The sequence below is a fragment of the Protomyctophum bolini genome, assembly GCF_963924005.1.
Source record: "Protomyctophum bolini genome assembly, chromosome: 17".
Taxonomy (NCBI): Eukaryota; Metazoa; Chordata; class Actinopteri; order Myctophiformes; family Myctophidae; genus Protomyctophum; species Protomyctophum bolini.
Genome location: NC_137878.1, coordinates 963,032 through 987,494, shown reverse-complemented (window position 1 = coordinate 987,494; position 24,463 = coordinate 963,032).

Sequence of the window (24,463 nt, the reverse complement as noted above, 5' to 3'; positions counted from 1 at the left end):
TGTTGGAAACCCCAACACAGAGGAGGAATATGGTTGTCCACGATGCACAGGTGATGGGGAGGCGTAACGTTTGACAGATGCTACAGGTTTGATGTTTAAATAGTCTAATTTGGAGCACTGTTTTTCTTTGCACGGCACTCTATTTCATAATTTACCCTGGTCGACTGTTGTTCATGCCATTATTATCATCTTTTACTTTCTAGAGTGTCTGCCCTGAGATTGGGAGGTCGGGATCCAATCCAGATTCTAGAGTCAAAAGAAAGAGCCAAAGAAAAGGGGAAACTCCCCCCTGGCAGGTGTAGAGGAGCAACTTGGACACTCAGGCATGAAGGAAGCATAAGTTCAAGTCCGTTGCTCTCCCCATGTCCCCCCCATGTTTGAATATGGTCTCATTGTACAACTTTGAATTAAAAAATAAAATCACTATCAGAGCCTATTTGTCTATTTGTCCTTGTATTTCCTATTTCCCTGTGGATATTTTCATTGATTGCAATGGCAAGAGTTTGTTTCACGTGTGACTATACCATATTATATCACAGTCACAAGTTGACATGTTGCACTGCCTGCTAGACAACAGCAGGTGGTGCTGTTTTATGCTCTGCACAGTGTACTCAGTTATTTGCTCGAGATTTACAAATGAAAAGATTAATACGCTATTCTGCATTTGTCATTTTAGAGCCGAATAAAAGTCTGTTTAATAGGCTCTGTTAAGCCTACAATGTGACGTCATTTGAGGTTTGGGGGGCGGGCCCCGTCCTAAAGTCGTCTCTTCGGTGCTACTGAAAATTTCTGACGAGCCGAAATCATTTTCGTCACTACAGCGCCGAAACAGCGTAAAATAGGAGTATGAATCGGCCCTTTGTGTTTCATGATGTGACTATACCAACATCATTGACTTGTTTCTACAGCTATTCATTGATCAGTTCAATGGAGTGGTTATATTTGTTAAAAAACCAGAGTCACAAGATGAGATGGCATGCTAGCTGTGACTATACTGTTCCCAAGTTCACACCTGGACAGACACACATAGGATCAAATAGATCGTTTCCTACAGCAGTTGTCAGCGCATCATAGTGTGATGCGTTGCGCACAGCTTCCCAGGTTATTTTGGTTAATTCCAAAGACGGTTCGAATCCCACTTCCCGCAGATATTTTCATTTATTTTTTAATTTTCATCATTCTAACTGTGTTTTATAAGTGCATGTTGTCACTGTTTCATACAAGTGAGATTCCACAAACAATCGGATGGATATTTAATGAGAAGATAGCTCCGAGAAGATAGAAGATAGCTCCGCCCCCTTCATGAAACAGCTGTGAAAGACGGCTCATGCACGCGCAAAGCCAGCCCAGGAAACCAGACAAACCAGGCACAAGTTAAACTGTAACACCGGCAGGAAAACAAGCCCAATGTGGCTTATAATAATCAGACCAGGCAACAGTGTAGACAGGGAGATAGGCTGGAGCATATATTGGATCGGGGATGACGGCTAGCACAGTCTTCTCTTAAAGGCAATGGCTTCTGGCACGGTGATTGGTTTTATCATTGTAACGCCCAAACCACACCTATGCATAATGTAAGGGGTAGCTCAGGTGTTTGGCGGGTGAGGGGGGTGCCACAGAATACCAAAGTGTGCGGGGAAACGCTTCTTGTCTAGGCCTAAATCAGTAATTTGTTGCTTTAACAACTTCAACCTGGAATAGCGCCCTAGGTGCCAAAGTCTAGATTTAATTTAAATACTTAAAACTAGATCTTGACCGATGTTTTGAGTCCGATGTCGATCCCCGATTTTGGAGAAGTCCCAGTCTGCTTATTACTGCTAATTACTAAATATTACGTTTTGACCAATTATGTCAAAAAATTGCACACATTCTTAATCAATTTGAAAAACTTTGATTTGATCAAAGTTTCAATTTGGGCAGATATAACTTTTAAGTAACTTTTTGATAGATAGAATGAGGAAATTATGTAGATCTAGTCAGCATCCACATAGAAACAGTGTGCGGCTACAATGTGGATCTTGGACACATGGTTCCAATGTTTTGGACTTCATCTGTGACATCAGTCGTTTATGATGTATGTACATATTTCAAAAAGCATAAAACTTATGTGAAAAAAACCTTAGTGGAGGTACTTCTGTAGCCTACTGGCACCATGCATACAAAGTTTGCGCTGATGGGTCAGTGGTTTGCGAGATTAGCTCCAGACAGACGCACACACACATGCACATTATCATACACTGCTAGCCTCTGGCAGAGCCACGCCATAAAAAGTAAATTACTCTATAAGTCTCACTATGTAACTCTTTTTTTTTATGAATACAATTAAATTTTGTCCAATCTGTATGGTAGAGTATGTTAATACAATATAACTTATACAATTGGGCTGGTTGTATTTTGTCTCACTGCTCTTCTGTTGAGACATTTAGATCGTGTCAAAGGTCATGTCTCATGGACCTTATGGTCAAGATTAAATTTATCCCCCGAGCAAGCAGTTCGGCTCTATTAGCTCAATGGTAAAGTTTTCAGCACGCAGGAAAGCGGGTTCAAATCCAGGGTAGAAGAGGAAAGTTACATACTAGTGCTGCTTTAAGTATATAATAACTTCAATCAATTGCCCTTCTTAGGACCGAGTGTGTGTGGACTGATGTGTTACCCTCCCCCATGGTTCTTCTTAGGACCGAGTGTGTGTGAACTCAGTGTTTCCTGCAGGAAAAAGCTTTGGCATGGTGCTGGGGGGGCCTTCTGGCACGCGGCCAAAGGCCACGCGTCGAAGATTTTGATTAATTCATTAATTTGATTAATTCATTAAATAAGATTAATAAATTAAGATTAATTTGTATTATTGCTCTTGCATTGCTATTGGAGACACTGGGGGGACACTGGGCAGGCACTGGGGAGTCACTGGGCAGGCATGGGGAGGCACTGGGGAGATACTGGGGAGGCACTCAGGGACACACTGGGGAGGCACTGGGGAGGCACTCAGGGGCACACTGGGGAGACACTGGGGAGGCACTCAATCCAATCCAATCCAATCCACTTTATTTATATAGCACGTTTCAAAACTCAAGACTTTACAAAGTGCTGTACAGGAGAAAAAAAAACAAATGCACTACAGCTACCACACAGAAAAACAACAGCGAGAAAACAAAGTACAAACAGTGAAAACAAATGAGACAATACAGAAAAACAGCAGAAAAGCATCACAGTGAGACAAACATATACAAGGACCGAAGGAACTCAAGCGGGGTTAAAAGCCAAGGTATAGAGGTGGGTCTTTAGGCGAGATTTAAAAGTCTCGATGGAGGGGGTGTCATGGTCTGGCGCCCTACAGACCATGTCCCCATGTCAACCACTCCCACATTACATTCCCACTCTCAGTCCTTGCCACACACCTGCTCACACTCCCTCATTATCCCCACAGTGCCATGCCCCTTTCACACCTGAGGACACTTCTCCAATCATCCTGCTCCCCATAAGACTGGACTCATTCCACACAAACATTGCCAGTACATACACTCTGTTCCTGAGGTGTTCCGTGTTCCTGTCCTCTCCGTGTGTCTCTGTGAGATTATGGTAAACTGTTTTGGACATTACTATCTTAGCCTCGTGTAAGGTTTGCTTTTTGAACAGTTTTGCTCCCTGCTTTGAGTTTGAACAGTTTAGCGTTTTGTGTCCCTGAGTTCTGCTTGCAACTTTTTGTATTGTTGTGTAAGCTTACCTTTTTTGGAATTAATAAAGAGTTTATTTGAACTTCTCTGCTTGTGGCTCTGCGCTTGGGTTCTGTCTCCTGCCTATCGTGACAGAATGTACTGGCCACATTGAACCCAGCAGAGCCAAGCTTTTTCTTAGATCTCACCAGTTTGAACCCAGTGCTTAGTTTAGTTTTTGGACTTAGATTTTTGCTAGTTTGAAGCAAACTGGAGAGGCCAGCCATGGCACATTATACCTGCTTTCCTTTTTCTTGGGAGGATTTTGGAGTCACTAGGGAAGATTTTTACGAAGACCCAGTGTTTCTTAATTCCCTAGCCATTTATTGGAGGAAGGACCCTGAGTTTGCCAGACTGGTGGCAAAGACAAGATGGGAATATAATGTTGGCCGCCCTCCTAAGGCTGCTCCTCGTCAACCCACTTGCACCCAGCCTGCTTTCCAGCCTGTTTTCCAGCCTGCTCACAAGCCTGATCTCCAGTCAATCAGGCTTGGGTTTGTTGGCCTCCAGCCTGTCGGTCCTACACCCACCTCTATTGACCTCACGTTCCCTGAGCCAACCTATGCTGACAGACCTTCGGCCCTAGACCCGTATTTTGGGTCTCGCTTGGCTATCTTCAGGGGGAACAGGTCGAGGGGGCGTCATCGCCATGGCTGCCAACAACGACAACCCCTGCCCTGCTCTTCGCCGCCCAGCCTGCCCGGCTCTCTGCTGCCCAGCCTGCCCGGCTCTCCGCCGCCCAGCCTGCCCGGCTCTCCGCCGCCCAGCCTGCCCGGCTCTCTGCTGCCCAGCCTGCCCGGCTCTCCGCCGCCCAGCCTGCCCGGCTCTCCGCCGCCCAGCCTGCCCGGCTCTCCGCAGCTCAGCCTGCCCGGCCCTCCGCTGCCCAGCACTCCTCCGCCTGCAGCCCCGTCTGCAGCCCCAGCTCCTCGACCTGCAGCCCCGTCTGCAGCCCTAGCTCCTCGACCTGCAGCCCCATCTGCAGCCCCGGCTCCTCGACCTGCAGCCCCGTCTGCAGCCCTAGCTCCTCGACCTGCAGCCCCGTCTGCAGCCCCACCTCCTGAGCCTGCAGCTCCGCCTGCAGCCCCACTTCCTGAGCCTGCAGCTCCACCTGCAGCCCCACTTCCTGAGCCTGCAGCACCGCCTGCAGCCCCACTTCCTGAGCCTGCAGCTCCGCCTGCAGCCCCACTTCCTGAGCCTGCAGCTCCGCCTGCAGCCCCACTTCCTGAGCCTGCAGCTCCGCCTGCAGCCCCACTTCCTGAGCCTGCAGCTCCGTCTGCAGCCCCACCTCCTGAGCCTGCAGCCCCGTCTGCAGCCCCACCTCCTGAGCCTGCAGCCCCATCTGCAGCCCCACCTCCTGAGCCTGCAGCTCCGCCTGCAGCCCCACTTCCTGAGCCTGCAGCTCCGCCTGCAGCCCCACTTCCTGAGCCTGCAGCCCCGTCTGCAGCCCCACCTCCTGAGCCTGCAGCTCCGCCTGCAGCCCCACCTCCTGAGCCTGCAGCCCCACCTCCTGAGCCTGCAGCTCCGCCTGCAGCCCCACTTCCTGAGCCTGCAGCCCCGTCTGCAGCCCCACCTCCTGAGCCTGCAGCTCCGCCTGCAGCCCCACCTCCTGAGCCTGCAGCTCCGCCTGCAGCCCCACTTCCTGAGCCTGCAGCCCCGTCTGCAGCCCCACCTCCTGTGTCTACAGCTCCGCCTCTGTCTGCGGCATCCCCGGTGTCTCCTCCAAGGTCCTACGCATGGTCCCAGCTCCACGACCGCCCTGCAGACCGCGTGTCCTCTGCCTCGTCCCGCCCACCAGATGACATCAGGGTCTCGTCGCGGCCACCAGGCCGCCCACCAGATGACATCAGGGTCTCGTCCCGGCCACCAGGCCGCCCACCAGATGACATCTCGTTTTCGTCTCAGCCCCCAGGCTGTCCGCCTGATGCATTGTCTCAGCCCCCAGGCCCCCCGCCCAACGCCTGGCATCAGCGTCCTGGCCGTCCACCTGACGTCACCTGCTCAGCTTCGGTTCCCCTCCTCCAGGCCCCCTCCACCCGCCCTGCTCTGTGCTCCAGGCCAGCGTGGTGGGACGTCTGGAAGCCGTCCCTTAAGAGGGAGGTACTGTCATGGTCTGGCGCCCTACAGACCATGTCCCCATGTCAACCACTCCCACATTACATTCCCACTCTCAGTCCTTGCCACACACCTGCTCACACTCCCTCATTATCCCCACAGTGCCATGCCCCTTTCACACCTGAGGACACTTCTCCAATCATCCTGCTCCCCATAAGACTGGACTCATTCCACACAAACATTGCCAGTACATACACTCTGTTCCTGAGGTGTTCCGTGTTCCTGTCCTCTCCGTGTGTCTCTGTGAGATTATGGTAAACTGTTTTGGACATTACTATCTTAGCCTCGTGTAAGGTTTGCTTTTTGAACAGTTTTGCTCCCTGCTTTGAGTTTGAACAGTTTAGCGTTTTGTGTCCCTGAGTTCTGCTTGCAACTTTTTGTATTGTTGTGTAAGCTTACCTTTTTTGGAATTAATAAAGAGTTTATTTGAACTTCTCTGCTTGTGGCTCTGCGCTTGGGTTCTGTCTCCTGCCTATCGTGACAGGGGGCCGATTTGACGTGGGAGGGGAGTGCGTTCCAAAGTTTAGGGGCTACAACGGAAAAGGCTTGGTCGCCTCTGGACTTCAAGCGGGTCTTCTTTGTGACCCTGAGGTTTAGCTGGCCCTCAGACCGCAGTGACCTAGTAGGAGTATAAACCTCAATAAGTTCAGACAAATAAAGAGGAGCCAGACCATTTATAGATTTAAAGACAAATAAAATAATTTTAAAATCCACTCTGAAGCGGACAGGGAGCCAATGAAGGGAGGCCAAGACAGGTGTGATATGCTCACGTCTGCGAGTCCCTGTGAGCAGACGAGCGGCTGAGTTTTGGACTAGCTGGAGTCGAGCAAGGGAGGATTGGTTTAAACCAGCGTACAAGGCATTACAGTAATCCAACCGCGTAGATATAAAGGCATGTATAACCTGCTCAAAATCACTAAAAGATAGCACAGACTTGATTTTGGCCAGCAGCCTCAGATGATAGAAACTAGAGCTAACTACCGCATTGACTTGTTTGTCAAGTTTAAGGGCATTGTCTAGTTTGACGCCAAGGTTTGAAACCACAGGTTTCACATATGACTGCAGGGAACCTAGGTCAGTGGGAACGATCCCAGGACCGCTAGGTCCAAACACTATAACCTCTGTTTTGCTTTCGTTGACACTTAGAAAATTAAGAGCCATCCATGCCTTGATGTCACTTAGACAGTCAAGCAGAGGTGTCAGGGAGCCGTTATTTTCCTTTTTAAGGGGCATGTATATTTGCGAATCATCCGCATAAAGGTGATACGAGATGCCATGTTTCTTAAAAATAAGGCCAATGGGGAGTAAATATAAAGAGAATAGAATTGTCCCAAGGATCGAGCCCTGGGGGACTCCAGAGGACAGGGGGGTGGAGGACGATACGAAGTCACCAAATTTAACGGAGAAGCATCTCTCCGATAAATAGGAAGAGAACCAGGCTAAAGCGGTATCTCTGACACCAACACAAAGCTCCAAACGAGATATGAGAGTATTGTGATCGAGAGTGTCGAATGCAGAGCTAAGATCTAGGAGTAGTAGGATCACAGAGTCCCCAGAGTCGGTGGTCAATAGGATGTCATTGAAAACTCTCAACAACGCTGACTCTATGCTGTGAAACGCTTTGAACCCAGATTGAAAAACATCAAAAATGCTATTAAGCTGCAAAAAAGACTGGAGTTGAGACAACACCGTTTTCTCAAGGATCTTGGAAATGAACGGAAGCTTTGAGATGGGTCTGTAGTTGGATAAAATAGAGGTATCCAGACTAGGTTTCTTTAACAGGGGTGTCACCACTGCTGTTTTAAAGTAAGCTGGTACCATACCTGAGACAAGGCTGCTATTTATGATAGCATGGACTCTAGGCCCAATGGTCTCCCAGACCTCCTTAAAGAGGTGTGTGGGGATAGCGTCTGAAGGGCAGGATGATGTTTTGAGTTGAGAGACAATTTCACTAAGTTTAGAGAATGATACAGGCTGGAAATGATTAAGTGTAGCCGTGCAGGTGACAGCCATGGAGGGGTCAAAAGCAGGGGGGGAAACTTGTGCTCTGATCATAGCGACCTTGTCAATAAAAAAGTTGAGAAAATTCTCACAGACATCAAGAGAAGCTTCCACTCAGGGGAACACTGGGGAGGCACTGGGGAGGCACTGAGGGGACACAGGGGAGGCACTGGGGAGACACTGGGGAGGCACTGGGGAGGGTGTCCACCCAATATTCCGACCTCCCAATATTCCGACCTCCCATAATTCAAAATAAAGCCCATAATTAAGAACTCCCATAGGTCCGACATCCCGTTTTCCCGACCCTATTAAACCCATAATCCCGAAATCCCATTGTTTCGACCGTGCCCATATTAAACCCATAATCCCGAAATCCCATTGTTTCGACTGTGCCCAACTATGAGCCTCGCGCACAAGGCCACAACCGTGGGCAAATGCTCACGCACCACGCCCAATGCCTTTTGGATAAGTGTTTGATTTTATTCTGCTGCTGTTTAACATTTATGTCCAATAAATAAATGCTATTCCTATGACTACGTAAGTGTTTGACTTTATTATGCTGCATTTTTTTACATTTCTGTCCAGCAAATACATATCATGCGTTGGTGCCATAGACTGAGAGCGATGAGACGCACGGGGGCTGCTGCAGAGCAGAAATGTGCACGGAGCGCACAGAATGCTATCCCTTAAAATAAATGTTTCACTGTATTCTAGGCTGTTTTTACATTTCTGCAACAAACTATTCATTTGTGCGTTGGTGCATGATCGCACTCCACTAGGCAACCTGTAGCCTATACATTTAAACATGAACAGCTCGCAGTCGTGTCGGCAGGAAATCGTCTACTCGATAGTCAATACTAGCTGTAGGCCTATACTACATGCTATCCTCGCAAGTAGGGCACCATTCATGCTATCCTTTTTAGAGTAAATATTTCACTGCAGTGAGCAAACTGTTATCTTGTTAAAGAGAAGACGGGGCCATGACTCATGGGGAGCAACATTCCCTTTTTTCCTGATGATTTTGGTCCATGGCACCATATCTAAAAACTATTCATTTATTCCCAATGGAAACAATTATTGGGTTTTAAATCCTCTTAGCAGACCTTGTACTCAACACATATTTTTCGAGTATTCAATCAATCAATATACCGGTAGGCCAATTATAGGCCTGTCAACTCCGTTGGAACAAATAGCCTAGCAGATACGCTTTACTGTTTATTGTTAGCTTATAGCATTATTGTTTATATTGTTAATGCAAATATTATTATTATTATTATTAGGCTAGTAGTAGTAGTAGTAGTAGTGTATTAGCGCAAACCAATGTCCAATAAATTAGAAAATAAGTAGCAATCATCATTTGCAAAATTATATCTCACATTTATTAACAGAAAAACAGAAAAACAGGTATGGCCTATACATCAGGCCAGAACAGTAGGATATAGGCCCGGTTTGCATTCATTGAAATCAAACTATAAAACAAATGGTTATTCAACTGTTGGCCTATAAATAAATGTCTTTCATGTTGCTTTGTGAGATAGAAAGTCACCCATACCATGTTTCAGCCCACTCATGTTCAATACAAAGTTTATCAACACTGCAAGGTGTGGTTGGAGGCAACAGCGAAGCGCGTTTCCTGGCCAGTTTGGAGCGCACACTGTCGAATGTGGGGATGTTCTCATCATCTGAAGCCTGTCTGACGGTCTCGTCATAAATTCTCTTAACCGGCTTTGTTGGGTCCGCTTCAATCGCCTGAATCATCTTCTGTACAATGGCAGTCGTTGAAATAACATTACCATCGTCTCTGTGATTGTGGACTGGAGCATTCAAAATTATTATATTTGGATTAGCTTCATCCATGTTGAATGCAGAGGTTTGCATAAAGACATTGCAGGTCTTCCTCCAACAGCGCCAGTACATTTTGGCACCTTTAGATTTGTTTTTTTGGTAGCGGTATCCATTATGTACCAGAATCTGGCCTCCTCTTTTACCTGGCTGTAGACTTGCCATTATACAGCGTGGATAACTAGAAATAAACACATACACTAATGTAAACTGTGGTTACAATAAAATAGACCAGTCTGTACGATGTGTTAGCTAACTAGAATGGTTCTGTTGTTAGCATTCCTCATTGAAGCATGCAGTAGTGCAAAGCAGGTACATTTTACTGTAAAAACAAAAATAGACGAAACGCACCATTAACGGTAGCTCTGATTCATAACCTTCTACTGCTTCTACGATTCTGTTGCAGTACAAGGCTATGGGACTTTCCATTTTAAATCTCAAATCGAAATCAGACCAGCCTCTCCTCTTTGGCGAAAATAAAAAGAACGTTTTTGCTACTCACCAAAACAAAGGCGGGTTGTGTCAATAGAAAGACTACTTTCCTTAGTGGACGCACTCTGAGCCCCCCACCACACGTATAAACGGTACTTTTTGGCCAAAAAGGGATTTCTTTTCACCGGAGGAAAAATATCCTCTATGAGGCAGTTCTCTGGGCAATATCAGTAGAGGGCGCAGCGGAGTAACTAAAAATGTTTTTTTTCCGGTGGAAACAAAATCCCTTTTTGCCCAAAAAGTACAGTTTATACGTGTGGTGGGGGGCTCAGAGTGCTTCCACTAAGGAAAGTAGTCTTTCTATTGACACAACCCGCCTTTGTTTTGGTGAGTAGCAAAAACGTTCTTTTTATTTACACTAAAGAGTAGAGGCTGGTCTGCATTCATGCGAGCGGCGGACGTTGAGAGTAACATAGCTCTAATGCACGCATTAGAGCTATGGACCAGAGTTACATTAACAGCAGATATACAAGCCACTAAAGTGTCTTCTTTTTCAAGTCATGATTGATTGATTGGTTGGTTTATTAAGTTTGCAGAATTACAGTACATTTCAAGTACAACTCAATACAACTGTTAACTGTGAGTGTACGGCACCATAAGGCGGACGACGTAAGTCACAACTATTAATTAATACGTCGTATGGCGGTTTATTATACGTCGTGGCGGTTTGATGAATACGTCGGCATATTAGAACTCGTCGTGGCGGGTTATAATAATATTATAACTCGTTGTGGCGGTTTATAATACGTCGTGGCGGTTTGATTAATACGTCGGCATATTAGAACTCGTCGTGGCGGTTTGATGACTCGTCGGGTCTATAGCTACCCGTTTGCGACGTAAAAGGTTGACTTTGGTAAAAAAAAATTGCCTGCCGCGGTGCAGGTTATTTATCCTAGTAGTACAAATCTCGAAATTAATGTAGTCCTTTGGTAGTGTAGCGGTCAGCGCTCTCGCCCCTGGAGTCACTGCTCCATGTAGGGGCGAGTTCGAAACTTGCACGTGGCAAACTTTTTTAGCCTATATTGTGTATGGACACAATAGCTACATTTTAGACTGTATCATTATTGTATATTATATTTAAAAAAAATAGACAGACAAACAGACAGACAGACTCTGAAGCCACACCATAGCCTAAAGAAATCGTAGGCTCGGCTCTGGGCTGCCGACACTTTGACCTTTGGGCGGTCCCGAAAGGGGACGCACCCGGAAGCCTATTCAATGGCATGTAGTCTTCTATTTCTTGGTTGGCGAAGTGGGCGTGAGAGTGACAAGTGAGTGAGTGACAAGATGACAGACAAAGGCGCATTCTAGTGTAGGCTATATGGTGCTGCGTTGCTACGAACTGTCAAGTTATGACTCTCTAGTCGACTGGTTAACGTATGTGCCTTTGGAATTGGCAACCCCGGTTCGCCTCCCGGCCGAGGCTACAATAGTTTTGTTTTCCGACGACTTGCGCGACGGCCAGTTTACATCTGATGCTCTCCTCCGCGTCAGATGTAAGCTGCCGACAAGCATAAAAATGAAGTGTGTCACCCGGCGGTGAGAAGGAGAAGGAGATTTTTGATTTATTGATTTAAATATTTATTAACAGTTTGCAGAATTACAATACATTTCAAGCACAAACTCAATACAAATACTGTTAACTGTGAGTGAACGACCCAATTAAGCATTACACTTGTTTACAACAGGGTCCACATGGTTCAATTCATCAAAACATTTAGAGACGTACAAATAGACACTTCTATATAGTTAAAGAACAGAACAGGAATTCATCATAAAACAGTGTTCCCTGACCGGGAATCGAACCCGGGCAGCGGCGGTGAGAGCACAGAATCCTAAGCACTACACCACAGATAATGAGGATATTGATGATGAGAAGGGCTGTGTAGGCTGAAGAGAACGCGCTATTTTATAAATATAAAGTTATTTTCTTTTTAAATTATTTTTTTATCCCACGATTTTGTAACCCAGTTTTTCTTTTCACCCTGTGCCAATTATCTAATGTAATCCTGGGCGCTACACTTCCTCTGCCAACCTGGGGGGCAGCGGACTGACCTCATTCCTCCTTCTATGCATGAGGAGTCCAAGCTGCTTCTTTTCACCTGACAGATGGGAATTTCCCCGGCCGGACGTAGCGCGTGGAAGGGACACGTTATTCCGACCATGATAAAGTTATTTTCAACGTCATCATGGATCAGGGTTACAGTAAATGACAATGTAATTCAGCCAGGGGTGCCATGGATGAAAAGATTACAGGGGTGATCTGAAGCAAACATGAGAACCACTGCTTTACATTTCTTCAGACGATTTTTCAATGTTTTGTTAACAATTTGGAGTGGACAGAATGTTACTTCGAGGTGCCCACTGCCCAGGGGGCGTTTGACTCCGTGAAAGAAGAAAACTACAAGTGAATACCCGCCCAGTGGATGGGCTGCGGCTGCATCTGTTCCATTGGCTAGTGCCTATCACTGCCGGGTCACACGCTTCATTTTTATGCTTGTCGGCAGCTGACATCTGCCGCAGAGGAGAGCGTCAGCTGTCGGCTGGCCGTTGCGCAAGTCGTCGGCGGAACTGGAGCATTTTCTCCATCCACCAGCTGTCTAAAAACCTGCTCTTTCCGCAGCCGAGAGCCGACACGTCGGCTGTCGACAATCTTTTTCCGCTCAGGTGTAGAAGCGCCCAGACAGACAGACAGACAGACAGGCAGGCAGACAGGCAGGCAGACAGACAGTGTGTGCGTGCGTATACAGTGTGTGTGCGTGCGTGCGCATACATTGTGCGTGCGTGTATGCGTGCGTACGTGCGTGCGTATACAGTGTGTGTGTGCGTGCGTGCGTATACAGTGTGTTTGTGTGTGTGCGTGCGTGCGTATACAGTGTGTGTGTGTGCGTGCGTATACAGTGTGTGTGTGTGTGTGTGTGTGTGTGTGTGTGTGCGTGCGTGCGTATACAGTGTGTGTGTGCGTGCGTGCGTATACAGTGTGTTTGTGTGTGTGTGTGCGTGCGTATACAGTGTGTGTGTGCGCGTGCGTGCGTATACAGTGTGTGTGTGTGTGTGTGTGTGTGTGTGTGTGTGTGTGCGTGCGTGCTTCATCGTATTTATTATTATTATTATTAATATTTATACTTCATTGTATTTAATATTATTATTATTATTATTTATATTTATACTTCATCGTATTTATTATTATTATTATTTTATCTCTTTTCCTACTTGGATCCGTAGCCACTGGCACTGCCTGGTTTGTCCATCTGTACCTGCATGCATAGATTGATTGCTCAGTAGGGCCAGTAGGGCCCTAGGAAGGAGGGAGAAAGGAAGGAAGGAAGCAAGGAAGCCCAGTAGGGCCCAGTAGAACCCAGTAGGACCCAATAGGGCCCAGTTAGGGCCCTAGGAAGGAGGGAGGAAGGAAGGAAGCAAGGAAGGAAGGAGTGTGTGTGTGTGTGTGTGTGTGTGTGTGTGTGTTTGTGTGTGTGTGTGTGTGTGTGTGTGTGTGTGTGTGTGTGTGTGTGTGTGTGTGTGTGTGCCACTCGACTCCTATACATCATTTAGCATACCAAGTACCCCAATTGCATTGCACACACACACACACACACACACACACACACACACACACACACACACTCACACTCACACTCCTTCCTTCCTCCCTCCTTCCTAGGGCCCTAATTGGGCCCTACTGGGCCCTATTGGGTCCTACTGGGTTCTACTGGGCCCTACTGGGCTTCCTTGCTTCCTTCCTTTCTCCCTCCTTCCTAGGGCCCTAACTTGGCCCTACTGAGCAATCAATCTATGCATGCAGGTACAGATGGACAAACCAGGCAGTGCCAGTGGCTACGGATCCAAGTAGGAAAAGAGATAAAATAATAATAATAATAAATACGATGAAGTATAAATATAAATAATAATAATAATAATAATAATAAATACGATAAAGTATAAATATAAATAATAATAGTAATAGTAATAATAATAATAATAATATTAAATACAATGAAGTATAAATATTTTGTGTGTGTGCGTGCGTGCATGCAGGGCTGTGTGATGCGTAGTGCAGTAGGACTGCAGTAGTGCTTGTAGTTAGTGCATGTTGTGCATGTTGCTTCTGCTTGCTACTCTGCTTTCAGCTACTGCCGCCGGCTAGCCCTCCTCGCGGGGGGTGAAAAGAGGAGCTGCGTAAGTCTCCTCCTGCCGGTACACAGCCTCTCCACCGCCAAGACTTCTGCAGTGCCTCCTCGTGGCCACACACGGTAACTGGGTACCTTGCGGTCCCAGGCCAAACTGTAGAGGATCTCGGAGCAACAGTGGGCCCCAGAGGCAAGGCGTGCAGGCCCACCGGTGTGTGGACACGCCCTGGCGCCTGCCAACCACTGTCCCAGCATATGGGCAAATAGCATGGGTAGGTGGGGCTCATAGCCGTGGAAGGCAAGGCAACCCATCTAGGAGAAGGACACTCTGAAGTAAAACCAGGACTGCGAGGAGTTGCGCCCCACAGTCCTTAATTAGCATTGTAAAGCCAACCATGGAGTACAAAGTCATCCCAAATCCTATACTTCCAGCAGCGGGAGTCTGCAGGAACATCGCAGCGGACGGTGGTGTTGGTCCTCCTCCCGGAGGACATCATGACGATAGGACCTTAAACCCGCGAGGGAGGGCCCTGTCCGATCACAGCACTCCGTCCAATGCACTCTTGCGTTGTCGGAGACCATTTCTTATGGGAACCTTCAACGCATGTACAGTAAGAGAAGATGCTAGACTGGTGGAGCTAGCACACTGTGCTGAGGAAAGGGGAGTGGAGATCCTGGGGATCCAGGAACACAGGAGAGTGCACACTGAAGACCGGATCGTGTACCGCAGAGTGGAGAGATGCACGTTCATCACTTCATCCGCGTGGCGAAACGAGGCCCAGGCTGCAACAGGGGGCGTAGGGCTACTGCTGGGTTCTCGGGCGCGTAAGGCTCTCGGTCGGGCTTACCATCACACCGACAGGATCCTTATCGCAGAGTTCTCAGGCAACCCAGTAACAACAGTCATAGTTGTGTACTCGCCCACCAACGTGGCACCACCTGAGGAGGTGGAGAAGTTCTACGAGGACCTTTCAACAGCGGTTCAAGACTTCCCAGCGCACAACTTTCTGGCAATCCTGGGGGACTTCAACGCAAGGCTCGGACCAGAGGACGCGCCCTTCCCATATCATGACTCTACCAACCGCAATGGTGCACACCTTGCCTCCCTCCTCATGGAACACCAGCTACTGGCAGCGAACACCATATTCAGGAAGAGAACAGGCAAGAGATGGACGTTCCAAGACCGAGCCTCAGGTATGCTACGCCAACTGGACTATATACTTGTGAGGCAAAAGTGGAGGAATTCCATCCTGAATGCTGAGTCATACAGCACGTTCAGCTCTGTGGGCTCTGACCACCGCGTGGTCTCCATGAGGGTGCGACTGAGCCTCAGGGTCCCCAAGCCATGCCCTAAAATCCGATATGACTGGAAGGCATTCTCAACAGACCCTGGCCTGCAAGCCAGGTACACAGAGGAGGTCACAAGGCGCTTTCAGCTGCTGGATGAGGGTGAGGAGCCCAACAATGAATACAGGCGCTTCGTTGTAGCAAATGAGGAGGCAACCAGGCTGTGTGTGCCCGTTCTGGATAAATCCAGAACCACCCTGCAGTCCAGGCACCCGGAGGTCGTGGTGGCACGAGGAAGGGTGGAGGAAGCACGGCTTGGCTTTGCGCGAGAGCCAACTGCGGAGAGACGTGGGCGACTGAATGAAGCCAAACAGCTTCTATTCAGAACCTACGATAACATCAAAGGGGAGGAAATCATGGAGAGGGTGCATAGAGTCCAGGAAGCGCAAGGTGAGAGGCAGTACGGTGAGGCCTGGAAGGTCATTAACGAAATGACTGGACGGAAGAGGACCAAGGAGGGACAGGTGGAGGGGCTCAGCCCTGAGGAAAGGGTGAACACCTGGTTCAACCATTTCCAAAGGTTGCTGGGAACAACAGTTGAGGGAGAGGAGGAAGACATACCACCATTACTCCAGAACCTCGACATCAACGATGGCCCCTTCACGGTCAGTGAGTTAGCCAGGGCGAAAGCCACACTGAGAGTGGGCAAAAGTGCTGGGCCGGACGGCATACCGCCAGAAGTGGTAAAGAACTGCGGGTTTGACAACGTCATCCTACAGTTCTGTAACCTTGCCTTGCTAAACGGCAAGCAGCCTGACATTTGGTCTCTGTCCAACATCATCCCTGTGCCTAAGGCCGGGGACCTCTCGAAGCCAGACAACTACCGAGGCATCAGCCTGACATGCATCACCGCAAAGGTCTACAACCGTATGATCCTGAACCGGATAAGGCATGCCATCGACCCTCATCTGAGGGAGAACCAAAACGGTTTTCGAGAAGGGAGAACTACCGTGGCCCAGATCTTGGCCCTAAGGAGAATAATTGAGGAGGTCAAAAGGAACAACCTGACTGCCGTGTTGTGTTTTATCGACTTCAAAAAAGCATTTGACTCAATACACAGAGGAACGATGATGAAGATCCTTAAGGCCTACGGTGTCCCTCCCAACTTACTCCGGGCAATAGAAACCATGTACGCAGGAACAAGGGCCAAGGTGTTGACTCCAGGTGGCAACAGTGAGGAGTTTAACATCGTGGCTGGAGTACTGCAAGGAGACACCCTAGCCCCCTTCCTCTTCGTCATAGTCCTGGACTACGCGTTGAGGAAGGCCATCAATGGACGAGAGCAGGACCTTGGCCTCACCATAACACCAAGGAGGTCGAGGCGACACCCAACAGTAGTCCTAACAGACTTGGACTACGCGGACGACATCAGCCTGCTCTCTGACCACGTGGAACAAGCGCAGGAGCTCCTGACCAGAGTGGAGTCAGAATGTGCCAAGGTTGGCCTCCGGCTGAATGCCAAGAAAACTCAAGTTATCACTTATAACATCCCATCAGAGCATCCACCTCTAACAACAACAGAAGGCACTGCTTTGAAGGAAGTCATTAGGTGAATCTCAAACCGCAGCGTGGACACTGGCCAGTGTGTATTTCGGCGTATGTGACGTCACAACGGTGCGCCCCAGTGCTTCCCAATCGACAGACCACAAAAAGACAGGCGCTGACACTACACAGGGCACCGCACTATTTTCCCCCGTGCGAGCCCGCTTTCAAAGTCCAGCTCGGATGTACCCTGAGCCATGCAGGGTATATCGCCACGGCGCAGCCGTACTGCGCAACCCATGGAATCTTTCCCTTTTCTTCCAGCAGCCCGCAGACAGCCCTCGCAGGAAAAAAAATGTCCGAAACTAGTAAGTTTTATACTCTTTTAAAAGTGTTGTTGTGTCACGGAAGGTAATTGTAATATGTTTTGGGATAGTATTTAGTTGTTTAAGCTATAAAATGTATCATGACAGAGCCAAATAAAGAAAATAAGAAATGTTGTCGTCGGAGATTTACGCTAACGCTAACACTATTAAGTAACGCTATCGCGTTACTCCCCCGGTGCATTTCCCCAACAGCAAAACTAAACATGCGTTGTTGGACATGTCACGACGAGTCAGACTAGTATTTGGTTTAAATTGTGGTTTATTCTGGATTCTTTTGGGTCGGTAAAAGCCTAATTTGAGGTGGCCTAATGTATTTTTATTGCATTTATCAGCAGTACAAGACGAGCCAACTCCGGCAACTGAAACTGAGACTGCTCAGTTCAACTATAAATGTAAGTGTTGTGTGTGTGTGTGTGTGTGTGTGTGTGTGTGTGTGTGTGTGTGTGAAATGATGATTACTGTACAGCAGTGGTTGCCAAAGTGGGGTCCCCCAGGCCTTGAGGGAGTTCCAGGGGGTCCCCAGCTAAATGATAGTTAAATGAAGGACCCGTATGTGTCTGTAACTCAGAGATAGATTGTACAAATGGTACAATCTCTTAGTTGAACCTGGTTCCATTTGTACACTCAGAGTTAAATGATTTTACAATATACATTGGGGTCCCAGAGATAGAAATGCTGCATTAAATGGGGGTTCATAGCCTAATTCAGGTCAAACTTTGGGTCCCTTGAAATTAAACTGTTTGTAAATCACTGCTAGAGCTGTAAAAACATTTTTATGGGGGGTCTGTACCTAGCATATCTTTTCTAATGGGGGTCCGCAGGATAATAGTATCATTTTGGGGCTCCTTGACATGAAAAAGTTTGGGAAGCACTGCTATAGAGGACTAGATAGTAATGTATTTTATTTTTAGGGACCACCTCTTCAAACAAGCGCTTCATACAAATGAGAAAAGAACACAAAGACCTCTTCACGGGCCAGAAATTCACGGCAACTGCAGCTTGGACGTGAGTGAAAATGGCCCATTTGTAGTATGCTACCATAATGTCAACATTGGACTGTGATAATCCATTTTTGTGTAAAGATTACCTAAAAGCAATATTTCAATTTATTTGGGTCATTTTAACATCTACTCAGGTTTTTGTGAAAACCGTGGACAGTTGTATAGTACATGGATTAAAGTTCAGTCATTTGGATTCCATAGAAACCAGCGTGTCTGCACACCAAAAATAGCAGATATACAAGCTCACAACACGTTGCAGTGCGACATGTTGATGATTGGCTATTTTCAGTCATTTATTAATTCATGTTATTTTAACAGTTTGACTGTCATTCTTCTCATTTGCCGGAAATTCCAAAGAACTTTGAAGACCCATTGCATATTATTTCATAATGTGACAATATCAAGATATGTCTCAAATGAAAGGGGAATCTTTCCTCTTTACTCAGAAAAAAATATATGTTTGTAGCATTTTGCATTCTTTAGATAAAAACAGTTTTATACAGCTCGCTTTCACCCTAAACAGGCCTCTGGGAAAATGTGTTGGTATTTCGTTTAATTTGTTTACAGCACACTTCTATTTTGCCGATAACATATTCGCAATTCTAGTGACAGAGACATACCATATATCAAATGAAAGCTAGAATCCTCTACTTTCAACAGGAAAAGAGAGAACATGTCTATCATGTTTAGTTTTCAGAATGTATCCATTTGAATGAGTCTAGCAATTTTCAGTTTAGCACTTTTCAGTCTCGTTTTTGATCATTCATATTACAAGACACATATCACTTTTGTGAATATCCATCAAGCCGAATTGACTTGATCTTTTTATTTTTACACAACACAGGAAGGAAAAAGCTTCTTTACATAGAACAAATTAGAATAAATTACAGACAGAATGGATATTTCAGAATGAAACTGACAAACATTTCGCTTCACAGCATTTGAAAGTGCTGACGTACCTGCGGTCAAAGCCATTTGCCCTTCCGGGTCAGTCCACCCTAGCCATGCCCGTAAACTTGACGCTTATGTAAACACCTGCGCCACCCCAAGGTTACATAAATGTGTTTGTGGTCATTTGGCCCTTACTGTCTCTATTGTGTTAATGTGGTGTATTGACTTTAATCTCTTAGTGTCATTCTGGAGAAAATGGACCTTGCCGAAAAGGTTCATCCCAAGCAAGCCAAGAAGAAGTGGGAGAATTTCAAGGCCAAATACAAAGTAAGTATGTAATTATACCTTTGAAATAACCAAGTGCCAAGTTCTAATGTTTATGACATGGCAACCTGTTGTAAAGTCATCATTGGACCACAACAGAACATATTACCCAAGCACCAACACGGCGCACTGCCATACAAATAACCTGTTAAGCCAGTGGTTCTGAAATCTTCATTTCCAACTCAGGAGTGCAAGTATCCGAAGATTGGTGAGGGGGTGGATGGAAAAGCCACAGCTGCCTCATGGGCTTATTTCGCCATGATGGACGAGGTTTTGGGGCAGAGGCACTCCATCAACCCCCCTGTCCTGCTTGCCTCCGCTGGCGTGGACGTGGCTGTAGACGCTGAGGTCATACCAGACATACCAGACATACCAGCACTGTCAGCTGGAGAAGGGTCAGCGACACCAGGGCCCAGTGTCCAGGCTGGCCAGAAAAAAAAAAAGGGGGAGAGATGATGACCTGATTGACCTCATCAAAGAGGACATGAAATTACAAAGGGAGGCGGAGGAGCGGCGGTCAAGAGAAAACGCAGAGAGGATGGACCGGCTGTTCTCTCTACTGGAGAGAATGGTTGATAAATAGTTTAAAATGTAGTACAGAGAACGGCCAGTTCATCCTCTCTCTGCAATGTTCACGTTCGGTGCAATCAATTTGTGTTTTTTATTTATATATTTATATATTTATATGGGGTCCATGTTGGGATCAGCTGCACAGTTTTCTCCCCCAGTGTTTTGTAATGATTTCCATTGCCTTTTCTTTTTGTGAATTAACTTTAGCAGTTGACATTTTGTTTTAACTTGACATGATTGCATACTTGTGTTCTCCTCAATTAAGTGTAGACTTATTTTGGATGACAAAAGCCCAAAATAAAGTCCAGTGTTTTGCATTCCATTTGACCTTTATTTCCTATTTATTTATTTGGTATGAGACATGACGTATGTTTGCCCCAGGATAGAGGATAAGGATCCTAGATGTAACAATCCTTTTTGAATCTCACCCCTGACAAATACCTCATATTACAAACAAAATTAAAATTAAAGCGGAAACCCTCAAAACCACTTCAACTAATGGGAAATGAAAATAATGCAAAATTATAACCATCTCTCCGATAAATGTAGGAGACATCAATTAACGAATACAACCAGTTTAACTGAACCATATTATTTATTGTTGCCATTTTCACCCTGGTAAGTACCACCTCCCCCCATACCATTTCCCATAAGAACAAATCATTTTAACAGGAGCCATTTGTGACAAACAACGAAAGAAGTAGGCTACCATTAAAGGCAGCAATAATGAAAAGACAAACAATACACAACCAAAGCAAAAAATATCTTTTCTCAACACGGATTGAGTGTAGCATTTCTGTAGTTTTGCTTGTTGGCTTTAATTTGAAGAGCTGACATAGAAGGGGTGGCGGGGGGTGTGTGTGATTAGAATAAGGTACTCCTATGTATTTAATGACAAAGTTGTCTACCAATCACCCTTATTCTGTTCTTTTGTCCCTCTGAATCTACACCAAAATAGCCAATCTATGTACAAACTGTCACAAGTCTTGTCTTTTTTTTGCCCATTGTGGCATGCCCAGAAATGGGACGCTAAGTCTTCACAGCCCTATACATCAAAGACATGTGTGACAGATGTGAATTATTGAATACAGTGACAGCAACAATAATAATCTTCATAATATTAAAAGATGCTAAACAAATGTCGTGCATTGTGAAGGGTCTTTTGGTCATTTCACCTCACATTTTCAGGCCTCCAAGACATTGGACCCCACTGAAGAAAACAAAAGTTCAAAAACAATAATGTTCCTACTGCTTAAGAAGAGTACATTCTTTCAGCCATTGACAAAAGAAAAGAGACATTTTAAATAAAATGGAGGCATAATACAATAAAATTATAAGCAGAGATCCTATGTTGTAAATTGGATATTCAACATTGCCAGATGTAGCAATCATGACCTCACAATTACGTGTTTAGTGATGTTACAGAGGCAACAAGCAGGGCTAACCTGCCGTCCTATTGTCTACAACAGACATGCACATGAAATTACACTTTCATACAGACTTTATGTAAAAGCTCTGTGGATGATCTTCTTCCCTCTATGACCTGATAAGTCAGTTATATTGTCCTCCCTCTATGACCTGTGGTTATAAGTCAGTTATATTGTCCTCCCTCTATGACCTGTGGTTATAAGTCAGACACACACATCCTGTGAAAAGCCTTACATCGCAGCACATACTTCAAGATTCCTTTTTTTATATATCCACACAGAGGCCAGTCAGGCATGGCAATAAATACAATTTCAAAAATAAAATGACAAATAAACCCCACAAAAAAAAGGGAAAAAAAGCTGTGGTTGTAATGTAGGCAGAGTACAGTGAGGATTATGAATAGATGCAATATATACGTAGAAATTCCAATTCTAAACATTCAGATGTAGTTTTTCATACAGCCAGCCTATAGCCAGTGTCAGCCACGCACGTGTTGCCGCACCATCCGTAAAAAATAGAAAATAGAAGATCAGCAAGCTCACAATCTGTAGCAGTGTGACCCGTTGTGAGCTTGTAGATCTGCCATTTTCAGCAAGTGTCACAGGCGAGTGCAACACAGCCACGGACTATAAATCGAGCTTCAGTGTGTGACATGGGATGCTTCACCTTCCCAGGTGGATGTAGGTAACACACACACACAGTCACACACAGGTGGACAGGTTTTTCCTATGATGTGGACACACGGCCTCCTGATGAGCTGAGCAGGGAGCAGGGAGCCTCTCGCAGTGATGTTGATGACCGGCTTGGATGGGATGGGATGCCACGTGAGACCCTGGTGTTTGTCCTGCTAGCAAGTGGGGCATCTGGGGTGTGTGTTCCACTGTCCACCGCATTGTCCAGGTGGGTTTGCAAGGCTGGCTGATTAGGCTGGATCGACGGCTGCCATGTCACTGGTTTTTTTTTTTTAGAAAGAGGCAAGAATATAAAACATTACAAATGTTTCCTACGGAAATATTTGTATATTATATATATTCAAAACCTTTTTAAGTAAATGGGAATCAGTAGATATACGGTACATCTGTTCGACTTGCCTGTTAATAGTCGTGGTCATCATGGGGCCCCTCCTCCAGACCAGACACCTCCGCAGTCAGCTGGGCGCGCCACAGATCCCCGCTGACTGCCTCCAACTCTCTCTCCCCCTCATCCTCTCCCTCATCTTCCTCCTGCTCGTCCTCTGGTGCCACAACATCACCTGCGTCCACACAGATGTTGTGCAGGACGCAGCATGCTGTTATGACCTGAAATCATATGGAGGGGGGTAAATTACACTTACTGAAAAAGTCTTCTTAACCACATTAAGCCTATATTTAGTTGACTGGTGTAGGAACTCTATAGGCTGTTCAGTGATTACTTACATAGGGTACGAAGGTGTGATGCACCTCCTGTGCATGGAGGAAGATGGACCGCCACCTGGTCTTCATCATGCCAAAGGCACGCTCTATAATGCCGCGTGCCCTGGCATGATGGATGTTGAACCGCTGTGCGGCATCGCCAGGTATTGGCCGTCGGTAGGGAGTGATGAGAGGGAGTGGGAGTTGGAGGCACGGGTATCCTCCATCTGCGAGGATGAAGTGGTCTGGAGGAGGGTAGTTTCCTTGACAGTACAGTGGGCTGTAGCGCAGCACTCTGGCGTCGTGCACCGACCCAGGCCAGCCCACGTACGTGTCAAGGAAACGGCCCCGATGGTCACACAGTGCTTGCAGAATAATAGAAGCAAACAGCTTCCTATTCTGGTAGCACTGGTGGTCGGGGCCAGTTGGTGCAGTGATGCGGACATGGCAGCCGTCGATCGCGCCCGCTGCTCTACTAAAAGCAGCGTGCCTAGCCAGCCTTGCAAACCCACGGGTCACTTCCCCCAGGGCTTCAGGGGTACTTGGGAAGTGTATGACCCTGTGGCGGATGGCCACCACCTCCCTTGTGACCCTGTGGACAATGCGGTGGACAGTGGAACGTGGAATGTCAAAGGCATCCGATACAACCCTGTACGATGCCCCCGTTGCCAGCCAGTACAGAAACACCAGGGTCTCAAATGTGGCACCCCATCCATGGCGCCGGTCGAGGTCGAGTAGGTCCAACAACACTGCCAGAGACTCCCTGCTCAGCCGGAAATCAGGCCGTGTGTCCACACCGTTGAAGAACCTGACCAGGACAGGGACATGGAGGTTGACCCTGCAATATGGACCTCTGGGGCCTCTCGGCTGAGTTAGGGAAAGAATGAGAAGAATTAGGTTGGTCGGTCTTATACTCAACCAGTTTTAAATAACTGAGTGACAACATTTGTAAGATTTGTGTTAGATTACACAGTAAAATTATATTGTGATTAAATGTAGGCTATCCATTTGGAGCTGAGAGTTGGCCTGGTTTAACCTTTTCATTCATGTAAATGCAAATGTGATTAACTAAGAGTAGCATTCTGATTAATTAATTTCTCTCAGTTGAATTAACAGTTTATACTCACTTTACAGTAGGCTATATAGGCCTATTTGTTTTAAATGTAAAAGTAGACCTATATTGTCAAAGTTAAATGACATTATAGCAATACACTTAGCCTAAATGAAAACGAACTAGCTGTTAGCTGGCTGTAAAGGTATAGGCATGCATACACAACATATCCATTTAACTTACTTGTTCTTCATTCCTTCCCAGCCTGAGATACAAGAAGCGCCGACAAGGCCGGCGCTGTTGCATCTCCT